This window comes from Anas platyrhynchos, chromosome 2 (assembly GCF_047663525.1).
Source record: "Anas platyrhynchos isolate ZD024472 breed Pekin duck chromosome 2, IASCAAS_PekinDuck_T2T, whole genome shotgun sequence".
Classification (NCBI taxonomy): Eukaryota; Metazoa; Chordata; class Aves; order Anseriformes; family Anatidae; genus Anas; species Anas platyrhynchos.
The window spans coordinates 147,516,364-147,522,363 of record NC_092588.1 but is presented as its reverse complement, the minus strand read 5'-3'; the positions used below and the strand labels follow the sequence as shown (position 1 = coordinate 147,522,363).

The window sequence follows — 6,000 nt, the reverse complement described above, 5'->3', positions numbered from 1 at the left end:
GTATTTGCTAGTGACTGTTTAATAGCATAGAGCCAGTTTGCTACTTCATCTCTTCTTCCTGAGGCAGCCCTGAGTGATATAACCTTAGTAGCTTCATAATGACAGCTTATTAGGTCTGTGAAAACTAAACTAATACTATTTGTCTGGAAGCAATACAGAGACAAACCCATGATTAAATGCTCCTCTCCTAAAAGATATCCTGCTGCATCTGAGAACTATGTCATATTTGCAAGATCAATGTATTTACAGCTGTTGTTTGTTTGTTTTATACTGGTAGAAGAATATATCATGATATATATGTTAAATATGGCTTGCACTGCTGTTTGAATGTAGGAGCTTGGTCTTGTGATACAGTGTTAAAACAGGAATTTGGGGGGGGGGGAGAAATATAGGTAAAAAGTTCATGGTTTGATGTAAGGAGAGAGACATCATTCAGCTGTTGCTGTTGTGAGAAAAACAGTCTTAGCTTGGAGAAGATTAATTTATTACCAATTAACAGGCTAGAACAATGAGAACTAAAACCAAACTAAACACACCTTCCCACCAATCTGTCCCTGTTCTACCATGAGGTCCCTTTCACAGGATGCAGTCTTTCAGGAACAGACTGCTCCAGCATGGGTCCTCCATGGGCCGCAGCTCCCTTCAGGCCCCCTGCCCCTGCATGGGCTCTTCTCCACGGGATGCAGCTCTGGCCTGGGGCCTGCTCCTGTGGGAGCTCTCTGTGGGCCGCAGCCTCCTCCAGGCCACATCCACCTGCTCAACCGGGGGATCCTCCATGAGCTGCAGTGTGGAGATCTGCTCCATGTGGGACCCATGGGCTGCAGGGGGACAGCCTGCTCCACCAGGGGCCTCTCCACAGGCCTCATGGGAACTTGTGCTGCATGCCTGGAGCACCTCCTGCCCTCCTTCTGTATGCACATTGTTGTCTACAGGGCTTCTTCTCACATTTTCTCACTCTTCTCCTAGCTGCTCTTTCACGGCAGCTTTTTCCCTCTCTTTGGTATGTCTTCATAGAAGTGCAACCAACATTGCTCATAGCTCAGCTCTGGCCTCTGGTGCTTCCCTTTTGGAGCAAGACACAGCTGGCTCTGAAGTGACATGGAGCAGCTGCTGGGCTCTTATCAAAGAAGCCACCCTCTCACACCATCAAAACCTTTCCATGTAAACCCAATACACCTGTGAAGGATATTTCCATCTCATCTGTTTCGTAGGAGCTGGAAACTGCTATGAAACATTTAGAAATGAAAACTCCCTGATCTTCACTGTCCTCAGAAAACACATTAGAAGGAGAAGTTTTATTACATTTCTTGGGAATAACCTGCCAATCAGATTCACTTTGAAGGGCAATAGCTTCATAGCAGGAGACAGGACCCAAACTGTGACAGCAAAGGATGCATTTTCAATGCCCAAGAGGTTTTCAAACTGATCTATCCAACAAAACTATACAAGGTTTTAAAATTCTCCTTCCATACAGCCAAAGAACTTCCCAAGTTTTTCATCACAGCAAGACAACACCTTTCCCCCAAGTATATAATATCCTGCTAGTTGGATAAGTATTTCAAATATCAGTCATATATATGACAGAAAATGAAACAGGGCTTCTCCTCCAACACTGAGGCCAAATGACACAGTACAGCTCTCATACACTCAGATAAACTCTCATACTTCCAAAAACAGATTGGCCATGGCCAAACTGTCTATTGGGAACAAGCAGTGGCCTATGTTAATTCTCATATCATCCTGCCAATTGTGTAGGAGACAAACAGCTGGACCAAAATAAAATCAGGGCAGAAGTAAAAATAGTATAGACAACTATGTGTCAGTGCTTAGGCATGTGCCCTTCTAGCTTAACACTGGCCATAACCAAGTTATGATATAAATCACTGTTGCCCTGCTCATTCAAATTTAAAATGTCGTAACTTCTATTTGATTCTATATAGATATACTTTAGAGTACATTCAGTCTGTGTAACCCATTATAACTTTAACCCACTGTTTTGGGGTGTCAAAATTGCCAGCTGTGAAACATTTCTGTATTTCTTAATGGCAGTCAGCATTGGTATAGAACCTGAGAACAGATTTACAAAGTATTTCGTTCACTGTGTAAGTATCCACAGGCCACACGGCATGATTTTAACTGTAACATTAATACATTTCTAGTGTGGCACAGAAGCACAAAGCCATAAATAATTTGAGTCAGAAGGGATCTCTAGATGCCATCTAATGTAACCCTCTGCTCAAAGCAGATTTAATCTGACCAGGTTGCTCAAGATTACGTCTAGACAAGTCTGGAACACCTCCTAAGAAGGAGATTCTACAACATTTCCGGGCAACCTCCTCCAGTGCTTAGCCACCCTCATGGCAGATAAAAATCTCCTTACAACTCAGAATTTCCCATGTTCCAGTTTGTGTCTTTGCCCCTTGTCTTAAAGCCATGCACCTTTGACAACAGTCTGTGCCCATCCTTTCTACATTCTTTGATCAGGTACATGTAGACAGCAATAAGGTCTTCTCTGACCTTTTCCTTTTAAGGACCAAACAGCCCCTTTTTGTTCTGCCTGTCCTTGTACATCATGTTCTCTGCCTCATGATTATCTTGGCTTCCACTGGACTTGCTCCAGCCCAAAACTGGACACAATGCTTCAGTAGCTATTCAGAAACTGGAATTATTCCAGTGAAAGAACCCTTCTGAAGAACATAGTTAAGGCTTTATTTCAGACACCTGATAGGTGGAATCCAGTTTAGAAATGCCACACATACAAAATGCCACAGATATTGTCTCCACTCACCTTTTCTTCATGTGATTATTTGATTGCTGCTACAGATGTCAGGTCCCAATGTTGCTAAGAAGCAGTAGTACTGATCAAGTCATACACAGAAGACAAGATTATATTTCTTTCACTTCTAATTGTCTCAGATTAAAATTTCTGATTTTCCATGGCAGGAACTACTGGAAGTCTTACAAGTAAGCCATAGTCCATAACCATGAAATCAATTTGCATCATTATCAGAAAAAAATGGACATGTGTATCCCAGTCTTTCCATTTCCCTTTTCCCGTTTGTTCAGTCTCTTTTCTTGCACAATCTGAATTGGTTTAAAGGTGCGTATTTTGTTCACTATGAGTAGGTCTGGGAGAGTAGACACCCCTCACAGCTCTTGATGCTCTCCAAGAGGTGGTAATTGACTGACCGCATGCTTAGACATTTGGAACTGAGTGTTCTGCACAGCACTTTCCCACTATTAAGCAGGCTAAGTTGATCTGACCCAAATTACCTTTCAGCAATCCATTTTTTTAGCACTTTCATACGGGATCTCTAATCTCTGACAGGAGATTGAATTAATTTACTGAAATATGTGACCATACTTAACAATCGAACTCATGTGCTTTCTGATTTGGAGCCAAGATTTACATAATTATTTCTATTTTTGAGATGTCAGGACTGACACATTTCCCAAGTGCCTATGTTTAGCCATTTTTAGCTTACGCTTGCCTTAAGTGAAGTATAGTTCTTCATCTCTAGTTTTTTAAGTACCTGGCAGACTTTTGCTCTTCTGCGATTGCAAAATACAATTCTATATAGATAAGATAGCAGTCTACTGAGACCTTTAAATAACTCTGCTCTGATTATATCAAACACAGCTAAGGTTCTTTATTGTTCTTTCTGATATAAGGCAACTTCAAGAATTACAACAAATAAAAGGTAACATAATTTAAAACCAATTTTGTCTAACCAGATTTATCAGAAATATTAGATATCTTAACTATTTGTGAATTGCAAAGTAGATATTGTAAAGATTTATTTCACCCTCCTTCCTCTCTATTTTTCATACTTTCATTTTTTTATTTTTATTTTTATTGTCCTTTACGTGATATCTGAAGACAGAAAGGAAGTTATTGAATGCTCTTACCTTTCAAAAAGCATGCACACACACACATTCTTTCAGTTAATGTTTCAAAATGTTATTTATTCATAGAATAATTATAACTTACATGCAAAGAGTATAATACCAGGAACTTCTAAAACATAACAGACTACTCATTAAACAAAACAAAACAAAACAAAAAAACTGTATAGAGATGATAGTCCTTCTTAGCAGCCCATTAGATGTCATGCCAAAGGACACAGAGAAAACTGGCACCAGTCATTGTCTAGCATCTCTTGCAGATCATGAAGTCACACTGAGCAATACCATGTATTGTTTTACATATTGGCAAATTGTGGTAGATTATGTGGATCCGGTACAGATCAAGAGTATGTAGGATTATATATTCCCCTATTATAGTAATTTATTTGGCATTTTCAGTAGTTGTCTGCTGTACAAGATAAAAATTACAGAAAAAAGCTTGACATTTCTGTTTCTTCTTTTGGGATGCAATTTCTACCTGAAACAGCTTCAATAGTTTCCCTTCACATTTAAGAGTCTCCTTTCACTGGTCAGTTTTATTTCAATAAGTTAAAAAAACAGTAATATCCAGCCCATAAAATGTCCCTCGTCCTTCAATCCTTAAAGCATCACATTTTTCAAGGGGTCCTGTTTCTGACAATTCCTCCAGCTTCCTGCAAGAGTGAATCATAACAGTTATATACAAGAAGGCTGAATTGAAGTCCTTCAGAAAACTTCTGTCCTCAGATTTCTTAAATTCTGAGATAAATTTTGGAATCAATACATGTTAGTATGCTTAACTATATGAAATAATCTTATTCCTGTCTATCAGTTTATACACAGCAATAAATTTGTCAGATACTATGTATAACATTGTTTTTTCTTTCATATTTCAGGAAGGAAAATTCTAATGAGACAAATTACTCTGTAAAGCTCCTTTGCATGGGGGAATAGAGACAGATGCCAGAAAGCACTGGGGGGGAAATTAACATTATGATGCTATGAGAACACTTTGAATTACTATATGCTCCCAGGGTACAAACAGGGATTTAACATTCTCTTCTCACTTCCATTCATTCTCAGTCTGCAATTCTGTCTGTATAACTCTGTGTCTAATAACACTGTATGTAAAAAACAACAACAAACAAACAAACAAAAAAACACTCTGAACTGGGAGCTGAATATGTTCTTCAGTCTTAGCGTTGGTTCTGTTTCTGCCATTAGCAGACAACATATGGATAATGGGAAAAGCAAGTGACAGAGAAGTCCATAATAAAACCATACCATTATATAGGACATTGGCAGAACATGGCCGCACAAAAAAAAAAATCGGCAATGTTCTTTCAGTTTAAATAAAGAATGAACCCTTATGGACTGTATTGCTAAACTGATAAATGCCTTTTAGCAAAGTTCAGAGTGGAAGCTGAAGCTATAGCAGAGAAAAGAAGTTGGGAGAGCATAAAACTTAAAAGTATAATAATCTACTAATTCATGGTTGTGCGTATTGTCCATACTGCCTTACATTTGTACAGAAAAGTACCCATAGGCAAAGCAAACATTAAACAAAAACTGAGACATGTTCTGAATCTTCACTGGCACATTGACCAGTGGCAAAAGGACTGTTTCAACCTTCCTAAGCATGTATTTCTCTCAGATATTTCACTTTATTGCATAAATCCTACAACCTAACAACCCCATTGTGGCTATGCTGGGTAGTCTTGGTGGTCCTCCTTGTGAACCTTGCTCTTGATTTTTATTTTTCCCTCTCCCTCAGCCTTTCTTCAAAATCAGCAGGAAGCATTGCTGATTGTCCTGGCTTGTATGGAAGTTACACTTCAGTTCCCAGAAGTTCTGTTTGCCTTCTATTAAGCCTACAAGACAAGAAATGATGCCAAAGCATTATTTCTTAATGAGAATAAGCCATTTTACTCCTGTGGCACATCTTCGACTGAAACATTGGCATGTTCCACCTTTGCATATTCCTAAGGAGAACCTATTGTACTAACAATTCCCTAATTTTCAATGTTGCCAGAAAGTTAACTAGGATGAGCTCTTCTTTCTTTCTTTTTTTTTCTTTCTTTCTTTCTTTCTTTCTTTCTTTCTTTCTTTCTTTCT

General features: G+C 38.9%; 1 long non-coding RNA gene across 1 annotated transcript in view; it reads right to left on the bottom strand.

Annotated features, from left to right (window-relative positions):
• Positions 1 to 5,331: 5,331 nt before the first annotated feature.
• LOC140001760 (uncharacterized) overlaps positions 5,332 to 6,000 on the bottom strand; it is a 56,239-nt gene continuing 55,570 nt past the window's right edge. Inside the window, exon 3 of the long non-coding RNA XR_011807289.1 lies at positions 5,332 to 5,756. This is a non-coding gene — a long non-coding RNA (uncharacterized lncRNA). The remainder of the gene's footprint in view (positions 5,757 to 6,000) is intronic.